General features: G+C 39.9%; 1 protein-coding gene across 4 annotated transcripts in view; it reads right to left on the bottom strand.

The window, feature by feature from the left end:
• The window catches only part of LOC140487980 (tyrosine-protein kinase JAK2-like), a 295730-nt gene that overhangs the window by 148519 nt on the left and 126260 nt on the right, over window positions 1-20951 (bottom strand). The window contains exon 1 of one of the 4 annotated variants that reach the window (XM_072587506.1): window positions 9598-9729. The exons of the other annotated variants lie outside the window; for them this stretch is intronic. The gene's annotated coding sequence lies outside the window, so the exon portion shown is untranslated. Of the gene's footprint in view, window positions 1-9597; window positions 9730-20951 lie in introns of those variants that run through there. 4 annotated transcript variants of the gene reach the window in all.

The raw sequence follows: 20951 nt of genomic DNA on the forward strand, positions 1-20951 counted from the left end.
TTTGGATTTGTATACTCTCCTAGTTATGGTGTAAGGTCACTGCTCAACATTGTAGCTCTTTTTATGTTTTAAGTTTGGGCGGCACAGTGGCACAGTGGTTAGCACTGCTGCCTCACAGCGCCAGAGACCGGGATTCAATTCCCACCTCAGGCGACTGTCTGTGTGGAGTTTGCACATTCTCCCCGTGTCTGCGTGGGTTTCCTCCGGGTGCTCCGGTTTCCCCCTACAATCCAAAGATATGCAGGTCAGGTGAATTGGCCATGCTAAATTGCCGGTAGTGTTAGGTAAGGGGTAGATGTAGGGGTATGGGTGGGTTGCGCTTCGGTGGGGCGGTGTGGACTTGTTGGGCCGAAGGGCCTGTTTCCACACTGTAGGTAATCTAATCTAATAAGTATGCACCTTGGCAGATGGGTTAGAGTTAGTAGGAGAAAATAAGGACTGCAGCTGCTTGAGATCAGAGTCAAGAGTGTGGAAAAGTCTGTGTGTAAATTGAAGTCACTCATTACTAACATATTACCCACATTCCATGCATCACAAATTTCTTATTATATGTTGGGTGCAATATTACCATGACAGGTTGGTGGTCTGCAAACAACTCTCACCAATGTTTGCTGCCTGATTGCTAAACAGTATGTCTCAGATTGATCTGGGAATGCTTTTCTAACTACCTTCACTCTTCAATTCCTTTTGTTCTCCCTTGAAATGTTCATTTATTGTGCTTCTGTGTTGATCTCTTTTAGTCACAGGTCCAACCTGCTCCTTTATTTATTTTTCCTCAGCTAAACTGATCCACTATGTTATATTCAACCATTACTTTTTCAGTCTTTGCATCATCTCACCAGCACTGGCTTTGCAGCACACTTAGTTTCTTGCCCTCGAGCAACTGTATGTTATTAGATTAGATTACTTACAGTGTGGAAACAGGCCCTTCGGCCCAACAAGTCCACAACGCCCCGCTGAAGCGCAACCCACCCATACCCCTACATCTACCCCTTACCTAACACTACGGGCAATTTAGCATGGCCAATTCACCTGACCTGCACATCTTTGGACTGTGGGAGGAAACCGGAGCACCCGGAGGAAACCCACGCAGACACGGGGAGAACGTGCAAACTCCACACAGTCAGTCGCCTGAGGCGGGAATTGAACCCGGATCTCTGGCGCTGTGAGGCAACAGTGCTAACCACTGTGCCACCGTGCCGCCCACAAGGTAGCCTGACCGATAATCTGGATATGGACTTGTATATCATTTGGGCAGACTGCCCTACATGCCAGTCATATAAGACATGGGGCCAATGGAACTTAGATTGCATTTAATCGCTTGTCAAGTTATCAAAATTTGCCTGGATCTCAAACAGTATTCTGCATAAACACAAAAGAAATGGCTCAATATCCTGTATATCAAAACCAGTTCTCTTACAGTCTCATTGCAAGACTCACTGTGTATTAAACAATGAGACTATTAAAGTAAATGCAATAGATAGCAACTTATCTGCCAAAACTTGTCTGTGGTCTGAATTTCCTAAATGATTGTAGATTTTAAAAACAATACACTTTGCCATAATATGGACTTGGTTACCGTTCAACAAATGGTGTTGGTAGAGGAGGGGAACAACCTTCCATGTTAAGCAACAGTATAAAAACATTATTATTTCAAGTGATTGTTACATGACAGATAATTCAGTTGCTTTTGTATTCAAAAAATACACAAATACAACCGGAATGTAAAGTCATGACTCAACACAATATAAGTCCATTCAACTGGATACAGAAATTTCATGAGAACATCAATTAAACTATAGCCAATTCTTCATGAATATTAGAAAATCCTATAATGGAGGAAACAGTGACCAAATTTGTTTAGTACTGTAATTGAAGTTGAACTTCATCAGAAAATCGGCTAAGAGTTAGGTTTGCCTAGTTTCAGAGAGTTTCTTCCCTGAACTTTAGTGAGATTTCTCAAAATATGTTCTGAAACGTGTTCCATTAGGTAAGTAACATATCACAATAGCGTCCCGTGCATCATAGCTTCCCTCTCGCCACAGATGGAAGTACTTACTACTGCCAGGAACTCCCAGGATCCCTGGTGTTGGCACCATAGTTAAAGCCCAACTGTGCACCAGGTCAAGAACTGTTAGCCAGGAGTTGCCCTTCACAGTGCACAGTGGGAGGAGAAACAAAAACAAATGCATTTTGTCACAAGGCTAGCACTTCATTGCAAGTGCACATTCGTAAATCTATCACTGCTCAAGAACCAGGTAAACAGCTTAACATTTGACGCATTCACTTCTATTCAGCAATATCAGAAACTAACACTAAACTAAATGAGGCTACATTTGCCTTCCAGGACAGAGGAGGATTGGTTGCCTCGAGAGGCAAAAAACTAACAGTCAATAATGATCACTGCATCTCATCTACTAGAAACAGGGATCAAAGAAGGCTCTCAATGGCTTGCTGTCCTTGCCAATACACTGCTCTATCGAGGGGGATATTCCTCCTGCTCAAGTCCTCATCAGCTCCTCAGAAAACTGCTGCCACTCATCCAACTCTTCAGAGTCCATCACATCCTCTTAATGTCCACTCCATTTGGACAGAGACAGCATGCTACAATTATGTGGCACACTCTGTCTGGAAGGTGCTACAAAGACCACCTCCCGACTACCCCATCTGAACCTGATCTTCAGCCTATCATCTGCTTCACTACTGCCCTTGAAGAATAGGCCATTCACCATCCACTTTGATTTAAAGCCAGCTACACCTTGGTAAAGCAGGGCTTGCCATCATGGCCAGTTCAACATAATTTCTTCCTAGCTGATTGGATCAAAGCCAATCTTCTTTAAGTGGGCCTTCAGGGTTTCTTTGAAATGCTTCCCCTGGTTACACTGCAATCTTTCTCAGCATTGCGAGCTGCAAGTAGATAGCATGCGACGGACGGCAAATCTTGTTTATTCTGATTTTGTAGCCTTTTCAGTGCAGTTACTGTATGAGCATCACCTCCTCTGTGAACATGGTCCCTGTTTCCTGACACGTATCTGTGTTTGCACAGTAATCCATCCAGGTGATGCATGGGGCCTTTGTAGGCAATGGTGACAGTGTCACTCCAGCTTTCTCAAGTGTTGCTGGTAGGTCACCCAGATTTTGTACCTATTAAGTGGCATCAAAAGGATGACTGCCTTAGACTGCAACCTTTCTGTCTGTCTATCTCCAAATGCTTATTAACCAAGACTCGCCTGAACAGTTTATCAAAGAAGGCATTGTGGATATCCAGATTGGTCAGCTGTTTTAGGGCTGAACTGAGCTACAGAAAGGAACATTAATATTATTCAATTAAGCAGCACCCCAAGTGAGATCAACACTTATGCAGTTTTGCAGAAAGCTGTATGAATTAGTCAAGCAAGGAATTTTAGTCTGCAGATCAGGAAACATTTGGCACATTCGGAGCAGTGTTACAACACTAACAGGAATCTTACTTTGGAAGGATAATGTTTGATAAATTTGCTGCAGATAATGAACATGAGACATCATGTCAATCTTTCATATTATGACAAAGCAATTACAGCACAGAAACAGGCTATTCAGGCCACAAGGTTCACATTGACTCAGATTGCCAAGAGATGCTTCCTCTATTTTTTTGTCTTGGACCCTATCCACATATTCTTCTATCCTATGTACACACACAACAGAGTTGTGTCTTGAACACAGCTTTCTAATCGCCTGTCTGCTCCTTCTGAGTATGACCTCCACCCTTTGGGCAAACTGGATTTTCCCAAGTTCCCTATGGATTTATTAGAGTTCTCTCATTGTTATAGATCATCCCTACTTCTGGTTTCTCTCCAAAGTATAAATCTTTCTATCAAAGAGTCTCCTTTAAGTCACCTCTTAATCATGTGTTTTCGTGAGAAAGATTCCACAACCCGTTCAATCTTTCTGAAAGGGTATAAAACATTCAGTTCTGATATTCCAGTAAACCCTCTTCCCAGCATCTCTGTATCCTTTTAGCAACATGGAGGCCTTTATATTTATAGTACTCAATGACATTCAATACAACTTTAATGCAACCACTTTGCTTTTCAACAATATCCATGAAGAAAAGGACCCTGACAAGTTGTTTTACTTAATGGCCTTATGAACCTGTGTCACAAGGTTGAGTAATCTGGATTAGGTTTCAAATCCAAAATGCAGAACCTGCACCATCCTTTCATAACTGTCCTACAGGAAATATATGTTTGAATAGAGTTAATTGGCAATGTCATTCCAGGACAGCTTGTATTGACTGGCGTAGAAAATGCAACAAGTTATATTAATGCAACAGCAAATAAATTGGATATTGCGCTGACATTATTTGAGGCACATACGGGACAACTTTACACTACATCAAGCCATGTTGGACACAACTTCGTATGCTTTAAAACTGGAGCAAAACGTGCTTCATCACAAGCACCAATGTTCGAACATAAGATATACACTCGCAAAAAACAATTCAATTTCTTTACTGGTCCTGAAAATAAGGCATTTAATCTATGATTCCTGAAGATGGGCTCATGCCCGAAACGTCGATTCTCCTGCTCCTTGGATGTGGCCTGACCTGCTATGTTTTCCAGCAACACATTTTCAGCATTTAATCTATGAACCAAATTTATATTTCAAAATCCAAAAATTAGTTTCTAAAAGTTTGCAGAAGACGGCTGTTATAACGTTAGTGCAGTTTTCTAAAAGTGGATTTAAATGAAGTCATAGAGACTTTCAGCACAGAAACAGACATTCGGTCCAACATGTCCATGCCGACCAGATATCCTAAATAAATCTAGTCCCATTTGACATCGTTTGGCCCACATCTCTCTAAAGCTTTCCTATTCACATATGCATCCAGATGTCTTTTAAATACTGTACTTGTATCAGCCTCCACCATTTCCTCTGGCAGCTCAATATGCACATCACCTGCCGTATGAAGAAATTGACCCTTCGATCCCCTTTAAATCTTTCCCCTCTCACCTTAAACCTATGCTCTCTAATTTTGGATTCCCCCACTCCAAGGAAAAGACCTCCCCTATTTACCCTATCCATACCCCTCATGATTTTATAAACCTCCGTGGTCACCCTTCAGCCTCCGATGCTCCAAGGAAATTAGCTCCAGCCTGTTCAGCCTCTTCCTATAGCTCAAAACTTACAACCTTGGCAACATCCTTGTAAACCTTTTATGAACTCTTTCAAGTTATAAAACATCCTTCCAATTCTAGGAGACCAGAATTGCACACAGTATTCCAACAGTGGCCAAACCAATGTCCTGTACAGCCACAACATGACCTCTCAACTCCTAAAGTCAATGCACTGACCAATAAAGGAAAGCATACTAATTACCTTCTTTACTATCCTATTTACCTGCGACTCCACTTTCAAGGAACTATGAACCTGCACTCCAAGGTCTCTTTGTTCAGCAACATCCCTAGGACCTTACCATTAAGTGTATAAGTCCTGTCCTGATTTCCCTTTCCAAAATGCAGCAGCTCACATTTAATCTAAATTAAACTCCATCTGCCACTCCTTAGTCCACATCTGATCAAGATCTTAGTGTATCCAGAGGTAACCATTTTTGTTGTCCACTACATTTCCAATTTTTGGTGTCATCTGCAAACTTACTAACCATACCTCCTATGTTCACATCCAACTCAATTATAGAAAATGACAAAAAGTAGTGGATCCAACACCAATCCTTGTGGCAGTCCACTGGTCACATGCCTCTAGTCTCAAAAGCAATCTCCACTCCCACCCTCTGTGTTCTACTTTTGAACCAGTTCTGTACCCAATGGATAGTCCTCCCTGTATTCCATGTGATCTAACCTTGCTAATCAGCCTACCATTGTGATAAGAAGTGTTAAGACAATAGACAAAAAAGAAGTGAAAATGGAAGACAACATCAGGAAAAAGCAGTTAGAAGCTAACAGAGAATCACAAAGCTACTGTAACAACATAGCACCTTAGTGTCCATTGTTTATATTACCACACTATCAATTATCAATCAAAAATACTTTCAAATAAATCACTTACATGTTTTTTATTAAAGCTCAGGATAACACTGAGCTTTGTGGGGGGGGGGGGGGGGGGGGGGGGTTGCAAAAACACCTACAGCAAAACAATTTTGTACATTTTTATCGATATCTATCAGTATAACCACACTCCTAGATCCCGTGTGGTATCATTGACTGTGAGCGAATGTGACACCTATAAAGTGTGACAGGAAATAATCACGATATTTTCAGGAAATATGTGTCACACATAATACTTCTGATGTACACACATATTTCAATTAAAAAGTTTGCTTTCAGTATTTTTGTCTCTTCAGTGCACTTTAAGTTGAATGTTGTTATTGAGAGAAAAATCAGAAGATACAAAGAACAATCAAGCTTAAAGTTAAAAATCACACAACATCAGGTTATAGTCCAATAGGTTTATTTGGAAGCACTAGCTTTTGGAGCACTGCTCCTTCATCAGGTGGTTATAAGCTTAAGCACAAATCACATCACACAGTCTCTGAGAATTAAAGCACTTGATATCCTACATTATGCTTGTCAAGAATGCTCTACTGTATCATGCTGCAGTTGCTGAACAAGATGGAATTTAACATTTTTTTTTAAAATCCAATGCCCTAGAAACCCCAATTTGAATAGTGTTGCAAGGAGAGGCATGTTATGGAAGATCTTCATCTTGCACTCACCAGGATAAATCCTGAATTTGAAAAGGATTGCAAAAATTTATATGTTAAAAAGAATTCAAGTGTTGCTCCATTTTTCAAAAATTACCTGAAAGAACAGTGAGCAAATAGCTCCTCATTGCCTTCTCCATTGCAAAACATTGGGCAAACGGAGTTGACATTTTGACTATTCAGCACCATTTTGTTCTGTAGTTTGAATTGTTGTGGATTGTTTGACGTTTGGCATCCTTGCCTTTCTCCTGACGAGTGCAAGATTAAAAAGCTTTGATACTGTGTCTCTCTTTTCAACAATATTCAAAATCTCAATTTGTATTTCTTGGCACTTCAAATACAGATAATTAATTTGTAATAAATTATTTAAGGACGTGAAAGAATACATCTTCAAACCTTTATTTAATGAAGTTTCCTGGTCACACATGAAAGAGGAAGTAAGATGCAAAACTGTTATTACAATCGTGCAATTTCCTCTTTCCTTTCCCCTCCACCCACACCTCCTTAGAAACTGATGAAAATGTCAGGTAGTATCATAGCGGCCCTGTAAATCTGCTGGATTTAAATCAGGTAAAGTATCAAATCAAATCATAAGAATAAAAGTAAAAAATTGCAGATGTTGAAGATCTTAAAGCAAAACAGAAATTGCTGGAAAAAAAAATTGATATCATCTGTGGACACATAAAAGAGTTAATACTTTAAATTCAGTAACCCTTCTTTAGAACTGATCATAGCTAGGAAAAGGTGTTAATTATGTTGATGACAGGGAGTGATGGAGAGGAAAAGTAAATAGATGGGTGGAGAGAGAGTCCAGAGATAGAAAAATGAAGTTAGGCAGCCAAAGGGGTGGTTGATAGTAAGCTAGGGAAGGAGAAAAGCTGATAATGGGGATAACAACTAGGTGAAAATGGGTAGGTGGTGCTGAAAACAGCCCACATCATGACGTAGCCTTGAGTATGGTGGTGGGTAAAAGGGCATGGAAGGAAATGATCTGGCCCTAAAAAATATTGAACTCTATGTTGAGTCTCAGACCTGCACAGTCCCGAAGTGGAAAATGAGGTGGTCTCCTCTACATTGATGAGACTGGACGTTAACTCACAGAGCATTTCAGAGGGCATCCCTAGGACACTGGAACCAAAACAACCTCACCACTCTGTGACCAAACACTTCAACTCTCCCTCCATTTGCCGAGGACATGCAAGTCCTGGGCCTCCTCCACCACCAAATCATAGCCATCTGACACCTGGAGGAAGAACGCCTCATCTTCTGCCTTGGGGACGCTCCAACCACCAGGGCATCAATGTTGATTTCACCAGTTTCCTCATCTCCCTCCCCACGTCATCCCAGATCCAACTCTCCAACTCAGCACCACCTTCTTGAACTGCCCCACCTGTCCATCTTCCTTCCCACCTATCTGCCCCACCCTCTGCTCCAACCCATCACCATCACCCATTTTCATCTACTTACTGCCTTCCAAGTTACCTTCCCCCCCCCGCCCCAGCCGCTTCGTATTTATCTCTCAACCCCTTTTCCCTCCCCTCCTCCACATTCCTGATGAAGTGCTTATGCCTGAAACATCAACTCTCCTGCTTCTCAGATGCTGCCTGATCTTGAGCATCTGAAGTCCTCACTTTCTCCCAGTTGCTGTTCTTCCAGCCTGCACTAAGCCAGTCACATAGGTTAGCCAGGGAATGTGGTGGTGTGTTGAGTGGAAGGCAACTGGAAGCTTGGGGTCATTCTTACAGACAGAACATGGGTGTTCTGGAAAGCAATCACGCATTTTGTCTCCCGAATGTAGAGCAGACACATCACGAGCAGCAAACACAGTAGAATCAATTTAGTGATGTGCAGGTAAACGGTTAAGTGTGTCAGGCTTGCTGCCCACGGGTCTTAATATTGAGTTCAATAATTTTAAAGACTGAACAACTTCTTCCAGGTCCTTTACCCACACCCAAATCCCAGGCCCTGTCACGATGGGCTGCTTTCAGTGCAGAGGTAAGTTGGAGAAAGTGAGGACTGCAGAAGCTGGAGCTCAGAGTCGAGAGTATGTTGCTGGAAAAGCACAGCATCCGAGAAGCAGGAGAATCAACGTTTCGGGCATAAGCCTGATGAATAATTCCTGATGAAAGGCTTATGCCTGAAACATTGATTTTCCTGCTCCTCGGATGCTGCCTGACCGCCTGTGCTTTTCCAGCACTACACTTTCAAATACTTTCAGCTCTACCAACCCACTTTTAGCTAATCACTGTCCCCATTAGCAGCTTTTCTCCTTCTTTGGTTTACCAACAAGCATCCACCTGGCTGCTGAACTTTCTTTCTCTCTCCCTGGACTCAGTCTCCACCTATCCACTCACTCTTTACGCCCCATCCTGTCATCAGCATAAATACACTATCTTCCAGCTCCTCTTAGTTCTGAAGGGTCACTGGACTCAATATGTTTTCTCACTACAGATGCTGCCAGACTTGCTGAGTTTCTCCTGAAATTTATGTTTTTATTCAAACCCATAAGATTGGTAATTCAGCAGTTAACAAAACAATGGACTTAGTTCCTGTTTTGCCCTGCATAATTTGATCAGTTGAAAATGGAATTTATTAAGTTTTGAACAAGAAACCTGGACCATTGAGTTCTAGGTTTCATAAACGGTCAACAAAAATTGAGATAGAGATGCAAGCTTCAGTCTGAGGTATACTATAAAGCTAGGGTTAAAAGAAAGAAGAAAATGGCAAAAGTTGGCAGCACAGCTTTGTTAGAAAACAGTAAGTTTTCACATTTTTTAAAGCTTAAAAAAGTACAATTTATAAAAGAAAGTTTACAAAAAGGGCAACACTCACACTGGTCAAAATCAAGTACCAATTTGTCAACTCAAATTTTCCTTGCACTGTAATTCAACACTTACCATAAAGGTTCCACGGTGATGGGCACAGGGCAATTGTTACATTTAAACCTATAGAATTTCGTTTAGTTGTCAGCCTGCTGTCTTCAGCATGCTGAAGGAAAACAGCATGAGCCACAGCTATGGTAAACAACCAACCCCCTCCTCCTATCAGTCTACAACATTTGGCTCGGAGAGATTAGAGAGCTGGAACAGCCGGAGCTAATCTCCTCCCCTTCCTTCAACCGTCCACCCACAAAAGGATAAAGTAGTCAATGTCAATCTTCAAACATGTTTTGTAACTTTTATTGAACCTCACTTCTGTTTTGATTATCACTAGAGCAGATGTGGGAGCTTTTGTTCATTTCTGCCGATGTTACAATGATTACAGCTAATGAAAACATTTTTAAAAGCATAGTTAAGAGCTCCGAGATATGCACAGGATAGAAAAAGGCACGAAAGAAACACCAGCTCTTTCTCCCCTTTCCTCTCTGATCCATAGCAGATTACTATGTATTTTAGGTGCATTAAAATGCCCAGTCCTATAAAATATCTCATTTCCAATTTATTTTTATGTTTCAAAGTAATGGTATAAAACAATTGGGCATTCAAAGAGAGATGGTGGCATCATGGTAACATGATGGGGGATGGGTCTTCAAATCTCACCATGGGAGCTGGTAGAACTTGAATTTATTTGATAAAACTAGACTGGAAAACCAGTCTCAGAAATGGTCACTATGGAACTCCTTATTTGAAAAAACCTTTTTGGTTTACCAAAGTCCTTTAAGAAAAGAAACCTTTGATACAGCCTACAAGCAACTCCAAATCCACAGCAACCAAGGGTGGTTAACAAGTGTTGGCTTTTTCAACAACACTCACCCCACATAAGAATAAAGGAAAAATAACTGATGAGTTTAGCCAAGTGTGGGTCTGCAGCTGCCTGTCACACCTGGATGTGTTTGCTGTTTACTGATTCAAAAGGAGAAAGAACTCAAGCAAAACATCCCTCATGCCCTCACACAAAATTTACAAAGCAACTTTTAAAAAAATAAATAAAAATGAGAATCTAACCCCACCTGAATGGTTCCATGTTAATTTTAACCCATTAATTGGTGGCCTTAGAATACAGAATTGATAAACAGTCTAGATATCGAAAACCTGAAAAAAAAAGTACCAGGCGATATCAGTGGAAAGAAAAACAGTGCTCACAATTTAGGTATGAAATCCAGTGTTCTTTTGAAAGGACATGGATTGGCAACATAAACTGGGATTCTCTCTGCTACCTGCCCTGCCAACTAGTGAACATTTTCAGGTTATTGTATTAATTAGCACCAAACCTCAGCAGGTGTGTCCACCCTATTGCAAGGGTGAATGCACGTGCTGAAGCAGTGAGAATAACACAAAGCAACTCAATACTTAGAAGGTTACTGGAGTTTTGATTTGCTTTTGAGAGTATTTAAACTGCAAGTTCTAAACTTCAACTTCTTTTAAACATATTTCCATATAATGAATATTGAAGTCAAGTCAGTTTTTAGGAATTTCCCATTCCCTCACCGAAGGGTTGATTCTCAGAGATCTGGTGCATGCAAGCTGGCCGTCTAGGATTTGAACCTAGGACCCTCAGGTCTGCAATAGCATAGTAATACACTGAAGAGTGCATTTAGTCACTAGAATGGTTACATATCTGTAACGTATTTTTTTTTTAAAATCACACTTTTGTGCAAGCCTCATCAACATTTTGCACCATAAATTTTTATAATTACACAGGTAACTGAGATTTCACTGGAAACTGGGGAGGTGAGAAAAGTTGATCTTATTGCAAGTAGAACAGAATAGAACAATCTGCAGTGTTTACCACTTAGAAGGACAGGGCCACAGATACACTAGAACACCATCACCTGCAAGTTCTCTAAGCCATGCACTGCCCTGACTTAGAACCATAGTACTATTCCTTCAATGACACCGAGTCAAAATCCTGGAACTCCCTCATTATCAACATTGTGGCTGTACCTATATCCCAAGTAATACACTGGGTCAAGAAAGCAGCTCACCACCAACTTCATCAGGGTCATTATGAATGGGCAATACATGCTGTCCCCAAAGAAAGTTTAATAGAGGTACTCAAAATCATGGAGGGTATCCATTAGATAAATGAGGGTCCCCAAGTAATCCCATTGTCATGGTCCTCCTCAAAATAAATACAACAAGTAGCTCTGAGGTCATCCAGGATAATTATACATGGGCATAAAAGATGGTTATCCACTGGGTGTCTATGTTACCAACACACAATTCAACAAAGATGCAGCAAGCTTATCAACCAGTTTTCTCAGACTCTATTTTCTGATCAGCTCTAGCTTACTTCTATCTTTCAATTTTCTTCTGTAAGCCTCTCAATGCCATGGTCACCTTGTAGAACAACAAATAGGAAGTCATTCCTCCAGAGGTTGCATGGTCAGTGCTCCACAGCTCCCAGGTACCAGCTCCACAGTGGGCTAGATGGTGAGCTTGAAGGTGGCTGTGCCCAGTGATACACCCAGCACTAAGGGGCAGCAGCTAGACTTGGCCAGAAAGCTATATTCTCCTTCCTTCCAGCTGTGGCGTTGATGACAATCAAGCCACAAGAACACGGAAATCCTAGTTACACGAAGGAAATTGCTGCTGCTACATCAGTAGTTGCGTGTAGTGTTCAGAGCATGCCAGGTAGACTCACTGCTGTGAACAGCATGAAAGATTCCAGCATCTGCAGTTTTGTACCACTGGTGAAGTCTCTTCAAAAGGATGCCTACTTTGAAGAAGTTCTCTGCAGTCGTGAAGGGTTACACCTGAAATGTTGACTTCTCCACCTCCTGATGCTGCCTGGCTTGCTGTGTTCTTCTAGCCCCCTGCTAGACTACCTTGGATTCCAGCAGCTGCAGTTATTTTTTGTCTTGAACCTGTGGTTGATCCTGGAGCTTCTTCTGCTGAAGTTTCTAGCATTACTCATGTCTTCAGAAACAGTGGATGTCATTTTTTCCAGACATGTGTTCAGTAAGGGAAGGTATAGCCTGTAGGGCAGTAGTCCCGATGTCGTGGGTAGCACCATATAGACATTTCTTACATGAACATTTCACGGACCAGAAGCAAACTTCAGGGGCAAGCACTTTTCACAACTGATTGCATGTCAACAATAAAAAAAAGATATTTGGAACAGTACTTAAAATATTTGGGAGCTATTAGTGAAGGCACATTAGTTCATACATGAAGAAACACTTGTTGTGCAGGCTGCCTGAACTAACATTGCAGAGCAGACTATGTGATCATAGTTTAGCTGCAACCAAAAGTGTTAAATTCAATCTGCAAACTATGACAAATTCTATATGAAAGCAAAAGAAAATTTGCAAAATATTCCTCAGACTATTTTTCTAAAATCTGGACACAACCTATGATATACAGCATAACTCTTTGAGAAAGTTGGAGAAATTCAAAAGCTGGATTGTTTACATATCTTAATACAATAGTTAGTACTAATCAAACATGTTTCCAACATAAGGCTGAACACATCCCAGTCTCTGATAATGACAGCTTTCACGCCAGGTTCAAGCAAAAACCTTGAACTGTTATATAGCTTACCAATTTACTGACAAAGGTTCTATATAATACAAGAACAGACAACAGTGCAATACTGGATATCTTCAATATTGTGACAGTGCTTTTGTGTGCATCTACATAATGCTGTTTCACTCAAATCTAATTCCACTAGACCTCATTGTTTATGTTCTTTCATTGTTCAGTGTCTACTAATTGCCATGGGAGAAATGAAAGAACATTAATAATGTTTGGGAGTCAGGAGTGCAGTTACTTGCACAGAATTCCAAGCCTCGGACCTGTTCTGGTAAATAGATCGGGGTCTGTTCATGTTCTGATCAATAGTAACCTTTGGGATATGGATGATGGGAGATTCAGTAATGGTCATACCATTGAATATTAACAGGAAATGGATAGATTTCCTTACTTGAAATGGTAACTCCCTGAAAATTTTGTGATGTCAATGTTATTTGCCACTTATCTGCCCAAGCCTAACAGTTGCATAGGTCTGGTTGTATATAAATATGGATTGCCTCAGTATCTAAGTGGTCATAAATGTGTGCAAATATCAGCAAACTTGGTTGTTTATTGATTATTGGACATTCTTGATCTTAACGATAGCAGGAGAATGATTCATGAAGCAGGTAAAGATTGTTGAGCTTCGGACACTACCCTGAAACCATGTCAGTGGGGTAGGATAATTGGCCTGTGTCAAACAACCACAAAACTCCTCCTTTTTGTTAGGCACAGCTCCAATCAATGGAGATTTCTTACTCCAACTTCTCACTGAAATTCATTTTTCTAGGAATCCTTGACCACACACCATGCATTCAGCTCAACTCAGGAATTCAATTCTATATTCGAAACAAGGCTGGAATGAGGAAGAGCTGAACAGCTCTGATCAAATGAAAACTGGTAAGGTTCTATTTTCAGGTTGTTGTGTACATGCTGCTGGTTGATGATTCTTGACATCATTTGTTGTTAAGTCAGTGAGAGTGCATGTTGGATTTGTCCAGTTTTTCTTTGTGAATAGGGGATACATGGGCAATTGCTCACAATCCCAAGTAGATGCCACTGTTACAGCTAGATTGAGATAGGCTGGTGAAAGTTGAGCTGATTTTGGAGGACAAGTTTTTAGTTGTATGGGCCCATAACATTTCAGTGTCCAGTGCCTTTAGCCATTTTTGGATATCACATGGAGTGAATAGAATGTAGACTGGCATCTGTGATGCAGCAGACCGAGGAGGAGGAAACGAGGTGAATCATCCACTCAGCACCTCTGGCTGAAGATGGTTGCAAATGCTTCAGTGTGGTCTTTTATACGGATATCCTGAGATTCCCCCATCATAGAAGATGCGGATATTGTTCAGCCTTTTCCTTCTGTTACTCCTTAAATTGACCAACACCATTCGTGGCAAGATTGAAGATCCATTGGTTGCAGGATTGCTTAGGTCCTGTCCCCTGCTGCTTCTGAGATGTGGCAGCCATTTAATCCTGTGCTGTAGCACCATCAACTTGGTGCCAATTCTTTAGGCATATCTGATGTTGTTTCTGGAACCGGTTCCTGCAATCTTCATTGAACAATGGTTGATGGTATGATGAGAATGGTAGTGTTTGATACTGGCAGATTTCAGGCCAGGTTTCCTACATTACAGCATTGGTTATACTTTTGAAGTATTTCATTGGCTGTGGTTGTGAAAGGCACTATATAAATGCAAAGTTTTGCTTTTAATCCATTGAATGGTACCATACCTCTTACTCATGCCAATCAGAAAAGCTACAATTTACAGACATTTTATCTGTGAATGTAAACATATTTTACTTTGTACATAAATAGGTCGCTCTGCAAAATAATTCATATTATTTTAAGCATATGTTAACTCTTTTTTTCCCAGCACACTAGCCCACTTCTGGGAAATAACAACAAAAGATTGAAAGTAACAATTCCACTCCTGCACTCAAAATGTGTAATAAAACTCTTTTTGTACTTCTGAGAGTCTAAAAAGAGACTTTTATTATTATAACAACTATATTATTCAATGTGTCATGGACAGCATTGGTTCTCTCAAAGCTCCTGTGCTCTTGAGATTCTGCAGAAATAACAGCTCAGCTGCAACCTTTCTGTATCCTATCCTGTGTGCCATCATTTATTGGACAAGATATAAACTGAAAATCTGTTTACAATTGACAATTTAAAGCATGACAAATGGCGCACCAATACAACAATCTGTCATTGCAATTTCATGTGGGCATTTTATGATGTTAAAAAAATAACTTTTCTGTTTTCTTTTAAAATTTACAACATAACATCTATAGTGTTGAACAGATTTTATTAGCGAGCTAAAGAGGTGTTCAACTGGTTAAAAATGAATCAGGTAGTTAACAAGGGGTTTAGCACACTTGCCTTCATTGCTCAGACCACAGGGCATAGGATTTGGGAAGTAATGTGAAGTTTTTGAACAGGACTTTGTGAGGCCTTTTCTGGAATACAATGTCCAGTTCTGGGCACCCTGTAACAGGAAGGATATTATCAAGCTGGAGGGGGTTCAGAAGGGATTTCCAGGATGTTGTCAGGAGTGGAAGGTTTGAGTTAGAGAGAGGCTGGATAGCCGAGGAGTTTTTTCACTGGAGTGTAGGAGATTGAAAAGTGACCTAGAGGTTTTTAAAATAATGAGGGGTATAGATAAGAGGTGAATGGCAGGTTTTCTTTCCCTAAGGTGGAGGATTTCAACTCTAGGGGCATATTTGTAAGATAAAAGGAGGAAGATTTATAAAGGATATGAGGGGCAATCTTTTGTGTTTTTTTTACACACACACACACACAGAGCGTAGTTCGTGTGTGGAATAAACTTCCAGAGGAAGTGGTGGATATGGGTGCAATTGGAACATTTAAAAGGTTTTTGTATAAGTGCATGAATAAGAAAGGTTTGGATGGATATGGGCCAGGTGCAGGCAGGTGGGACTAATTTAGTTTGGATTACAGTCAGCATAGAGCAATTGGATCGAAGGGTTTGTTTCTATGCTGTATCACTCTATGACTCTATAGGCAGCAAGATAGAGGCCGGTGGCTTTCTACACGGGTGTGATGAAAGGGACTCCTTTCCTAATTTACAGGCTTTTAAAAAAAATCACTGCTCAAACAAAAACTTTGTAGCATCTTCTGAAAACACTTTTTTTCTTTGTTTTTCTGTTGTTGTTATTTTCTTCAATGCAAATCATTTGCTGCTACATCAAAAACTGCTGGAATGTGTAGAGAAGTCGGATGGTCGACAGATCTCCATTTATGTTGCATCTCATTCTACAAGCCACCTGAGTACAAAGGCAAAGGACCTTTCTCAGTACAACTTTCACAGATTTATAACAGGGCAGTTGCCTTGTATATAGAAAACTTCAAACTTACCGCTCAATCTCTTTTAAATTATTTCAGCATATTTCATCAGAAAACGTTTAACTTACCTATTTGTTATTGCAACGTGATGGAGAAATAATGCCTAATCTTTGTAAAGCCAGCAGCTGCATATGAACCGCACAGGTACCTCTCTTGCACTCCTGTATGCTTTGTAATAAAGCATGAAGCTCGTTTATCCCACTGCCCAAGAGGTAGTTGATAGCTGCCCATAGGTTCAGCCTCTATTTGCAAAAGTCTTGAAATGGAAGAAAATACAAAAAGGGCCAGATTCGAACAGAGAGAAGCTTCTGATATGCTGAAGTAAACTTTTAAACATACCTTTTCTTAACCTATTAATTTCTGGAAGACCAAGATATAAAGCACATTAAGTTGTTTGCTGCCTCTGACAAACAAATCAAGGTAATACACATCATCAATTCCAAAAATATTCATTTGCAGTTGATTATTGAAAAGCAATTCCATTTTATACAGAGTAGGTTTTCTTTTTAAAGAACAAAAAACTGCTACCCAACTGGATACTATGAAAAAAAAAGAAGATTGCCAACAGGGCTTTTATGCTGCACTGGTAAACCAAAACTAGATTGATTTGGAAGTGCCAATGTTGGATTGGGGTGGACAAAGTTAAAAATCACACAACACCAGGTTATAGTCCAACAGATTTATGTGGAAGTACTAGCATTCAAATTGCTGCTAATTCATCAGGTGGTGAAGCAGCAGCACTTTGAAAGCTCATGCTTCCAAATAGACCTATTGGACTATAACCTGGTGTTGTGTGATTTTTAACTAAAACTGGGCTGCTACTGGCCTCTGCTTCTCACAGGAAGAATGTGCCTCTTCACAAACATCCTGGCAGGAAACTTTGAGAATGAAAACTCGTCCCAAGTCATTTCGGGTTACACAGTGTCAGGCACATGTTGCATTATGCTGCATTCAGCATTGTAGTAGGAGACTGATAACTTGCCCTATTGAAAATTGCTTTTGTGCTCTAAAAAGACATGCATGCTCATGGAAAAACCAGACAAGTTTGGTGCTTCGTGGGAGGTATGCAGGGCAGAATTTTCACCATATGTCACATGAGTTTTTGTTGACATAACTGGCTGCTAAGGTTTCCGACAGAACATATGTGCAAGTCACAAACTCAAACTCATTTCTTCACAATCTTATTGACCTCAGAAATATACCAAGAATTCTACATTTCAGTCAACTCTAGCAGCTCACGCATGCCCCACTCTTTTGCCCTACCATTGGCAGATGTGTTTACGCCTGAAATTCCCCATCCAAACCTTTCCACCTCTCTCTGAGCCCTGAAGAATCTCCTTGAAAACCTATCTTGGTAGTCACTCTTGCAAATATGATTTGGTGTCAATTTTTCTTGCTAACGATTCACTAAAAACATTTTGGGTTATTATCCTGCACCAACAGCGTTCAAGGCACTCATCTTAGCTGCATCCAAAGAGTATTTCATTTGTTGTTACACATTTTGGGTGCCAAGAAAAAAAACATTCACTTTTTTTTAAAAAAAACTTTAAAATGTTGACCTTCACCAAGAGATTTTCCTGTCATTGTCAAATTTGACCAACACTACAGGATAGGCAGCCAAACAACTAGCATGGTCCCTCTTTAAATATTCACAGCAGTGAAAAGAACCAGATGAGTTTTCCACAAAATGCCACAAAGACAAAAATTGATGGTAAAACTTTAAGAAATGACAAGCAAAAGATTCAATTTGCCATACTGACAGCTAAAAGATAAGTAGCAACATACCGTATTGATCCACCCAACTAACAGACATTGCTGGAGAAACTCAGCAGGTCTGGCAGCATCTGTGAAGTGAAAGCAGAATTCACATTTCAAATCCACAGTAGAGTGGAATCTGGTGTCTGGCTTTCGCTTCTAATGACATTCCAGATGGGAACGCAGCTCAATTTTGCTCTTACTAATTTTCATTTTTCATACTTATTATTTACTTCTCGGTTCTATCCACCATCTCTTTTGATTTCCCTCCTAATACAGAATAATAGAACAAAACTGGATGTTTAGTTTTCAAAGGAGGACTTTGGGAGTGACTAACCAGATTAGAGTATGGAAGTGGCAAATTGACTGGGGAAGCAGGAAGTCAGGGTTGTGGGACAGGGTGGGTGCATGCAGAAAAGGAAATGCAACAAAATAAACCCAAGGATGGGTTTAGAGTGATACAGGCCAAATGCTGGCAAATGAAACCCAATTAATTTAGGATATCTGGTTGGCAAGGATGAGTTGGACCAAAGGGGCTATTTCTAAGCGGTACATCTCTATGACTCATGCAGTGGTTGTGTTGGCCAATCATTTAAATCGATAGCAAGGACCCACAACTGGCTTCTATTGCAATGAAAACAAAAACAGAAATAAAAATGAATAGTCACGAGAGCTCAAGTCACTAAATAAGTAAACAGGAGAGAAAGAATGACTATAAATTACAATGCATAGGCTGAGCTTGGCAAAAAATGGGTCGTATTCGAAGTCTAAAACAAGTAGAGAGAGATTTTTATGTGGAACTCTGATGAGTTTTGGGCTCAACTTTCGAATTTTCATGCATAACGCCACACACAACTTTCTTTGATTCTCTGCCTGAAACACATCCAACCCACAGCTTCACAACCTCCATCCTTGGGTAGAACAAGGAGACAGGTCTTGAATTCACTGCAGCCAAAGTAGGGATTGAACCTTTGCACCAATTTAATACACACCAGCCATTCAGTAACTGACTCCCCTCCCAGAGAGATGATGTGTTCCTGTGGCAATGTGTAGTTTTGCATGCATGTTGTAGCCTTAAAGTTGTGCATCGTGATGCCAGAGGTTCCACTACCCACTTGTGTTGGAAGGATTTACATGTTGATATTCAATCTATTTGGTCACATTATAAATGCACCTTCCTTGGTCCAAGTCCACTTTCTAGAGATCTACAGCACAGAAAATGGGGAGTTCAACTTGAAGCTTCTGAGTCAGATTCAAGGACACAGAAAGACTTTTTAGAAAGAAAGACCGAAGGCAATTAACTCAGCAAAATGAGTTAGTTGAAATACTACACTGTAGAGGAGGTAATTTTCCTACTGGACATCTATTTTAAACTGATTGGTATCAGGTAATTATTTCATCTGATTAAAAAAAAATACATGACATTTGATTTGTTTTCCTGACATGGACTGATTTAAGGTGCCACCCACAGATGTGACGCACTGTATGCAAAAATGATTACACAGATAAATGTCATTACGTAGATGTTGAACAGATGAGTCAGAGTAAGAATGCCAGAGCTATTCAATAAATGATTAATTAATAACTGTTTTTAAAAGAATAAAGTATTTTAAAAAAATTAAGGGTCAAGGTATTGTACAAAGCAAAAGGACAAATCTAAAATTCACAAAGACCTTCTAACTTTATGATTATAGAGGTCTAGTTTCAGATGAGTTGCAAATTCAAGCAAATCTGAAATTTGGATGTTTGCTGAAACTTATAAGATCATAAAGAGAGTCATAGAGATGCACAGCATGGAAACAGACCCTTCAGTCCAACTCGTCCATTATCAAAATGAGATTTTTTTTAAAATCCTGCTGCTGTATTCTAGCAATGATACTATATATTTGCCAACATTAAACCAAAAAGTCATTGGTTTTAAATGAAATGTTTAGATGAAATATTTAATATCAACAACAAAATAGAAATGCTCACATTTATGAGCCATCAAGATATTAACTAGGCACATAATGCAAAATATGATCTTTAAAAAAAAACTGCAAATCAACTGACCAAAGCTCAAAAACAAACTGGCAGGAACATCTGCTTCCTTTGTGTAAACTTAACCAAGTCAAACACTTCTCAGTTCTATTACTTTAATATATTAAGTTCTCATGATCATAAATCAAATTACACAACTTAATATACTTTAGTGAAAATTGACCATGAATAAATAATTTAGAATACACCTTTAATTTCAAGGTGAAACAAGAAATGTTGTTTGAAATTGTCAAAATCAATGTTTATTTAAAATACACATTGGTTTTTATGAAGTGGATGTATTTTCCCTGTTGTCTCAAAAGCTGAATAAAGGAAGATTGACTCCCTGATTGGAAAAGTCAGTAATGAGTTTAGATCAAATGAACAGGAGAACGTTTAGTCACAGATGTAGTTGATACAGTGACATCTTTTAAGTGATCCTTAGGGAAAAGAGGACAAAAGGGTGTTCATGGAAAGATTTTATGGCACGGTGGTAATGTCCGTATCTCTGAGCCAGAATGCCTGGATACAAGGCTTCCAAGGTGACTCATAACATCTCTGAAGAGGCCAGTTAGAAAATATTTTAAAATTGTCAAATTCCAGTCCCGAACAGAAATCTTAGATTTGTAGACACAAAGCGCAGAAGGTAATC

The sequence above is a fragment of the Chiloscyllium punctatum genome, chromosome 2 (genome assembly GCF_047496795.1).
Source record: "Chiloscyllium punctatum isolate Juve2018m chromosome 2, sChiPun1.3, whole genome shotgun sequence".
Classification (NCBI taxonomy): Eukaryota; Metazoa; Chordata; class Chondrichthyes; order Orectolobiformes; family Hemiscylliidae; genus Chiloscyllium; species Chiloscyllium punctatum.